Raw genomic sequence first — 1,547 nt, forward strand, 5'->3', positions numbered from 1 at the left:
GGAAAAAAAACCAGGCGGGGACAGTTTTGGCTCTTTTTCGTCAAGTAAGGGAAAGAGCCAAGTGTCTGCGTGTGTGCGTGTGCGTGTGTGTGTGTGTGTGTGTGTGTGTGTGTCTGTCTGTCTGTCTGTCTGTCTGTCTGTCTGTCTCTTTCAGAGTAGAGGGAGGGAAATGTTTTCTTTTGTCCAAATTTCATCTAACTCTTAAAACATAGGGCTTTTCTTTTTGCAGTACAGGCGATTCAACCCAGGATCTTCACACTAACTTCCATCCTCAGCCATTATTTTATTTTATTTTTTTAGCCATTTATTTTTTATTCTGGTATCAGGAAGTCTCTAAATTTTCCAGGCTGGACTCGTACTAGCTATCTTCCTGCCTCAGCCTCCCAGGGTGTTTGGATTAGAGGTGTGGGCCACCATGCCTGCCTGCCAAAAAGTTCTTTCCATCATTGATTTCACCGTTTCACCTTACACTACACTTCAAGGTCCTTCTTTGTCACTTCTCACTTTAAAACTTCTTTCCAAGCAGGCTGTTAAAATAAATTTATTGTTTCATTCTTATTAACTCTTTTTACAGATAAAATTTTGTATAAGAATCATGTGGGACTCCCTGGTATTTAGCATCATTTAGCTTATTGGGAATCATAAAACTCAAATCCAATTTCAAGAAAAATTGATTTTCACTGAACTATTGTGTTCATTGTTGTCGTTAATGAATTTTTGATGTACATCAGCTCTAAAATCACACATATTCTAAATAGAAAATTAAGAAAGGAGTTGAATAATTTGTACAGTACAAATTTTTATTCAAGTTAGGTGTGGTGGCTCATGCCTATAATCCCAGCACTCGGGAGGCCAAGGCAGGATTGCTGTGAGCTTGACACCAGCCTGAGCTACATAGTGAGATCCTGTCTCAAAACATTTTTCTTCACATAAATGCCTTCTAATATTATCTTTAAAACATAATATGTTATTTTATGGATTAGGCAACTTAAAGTTATATTTGAGAACTTTGGGCTCCAATGTAAAAAGAGATTTGCATAGTATAATCATTTCATGTGCCCTCCCACTGATTAAAGATTATAATAAAAGTTATTAAGCAGATATTCACTGTGCTCACTGATGACATAAAACAGAAGATAAGATATTACAAGGAAATTTAATCACACAGAAACAAAGGTGAATTTCTCAATTAAAATAATTTTTTAGTTTACAGTCAGGTATGGTAGCACAGACCTGTAATCTCAGCATTTAGGAGGTTGAGTGGGAGGATTGTCTTGAGTTTAAGGCCAATTAGATTCCAAGTGAGAATACCACAAGTATGTAAATTTGTAAGTAAATACAATAAATTTTCTTGAGATAGGGTCTTACTTTGCAGTTTGGACTGGCTTTGAACTCACTTTGTAGTCCAGGCTGGCCTTGAACACAGGGCTCTTTCTGCCTCAGCCTTCCAAGTACTTGAATTATAGGTATGCATTTTATGCTATACCTTAGATGCTTTTGTGTGTGGCAGAGCTTAATGGGGATTGAACCAAGAACCTTTTTTTTTT

This window comes from Octodon degus, unplaced genomic scaffold (genome assembly GCF_000260255.1).
Source record: "Octodon degus isolate 3935 unplaced genomic scaffold, OctDeg1.0 scaffold00236, whole genome shotgun sequence".
NCBI classification, from domain to species: Eukaryota; Metazoa; Chordata; class Mammalia; order Rodentia; family Octodontidae; genus Octodon; species Octodon degus.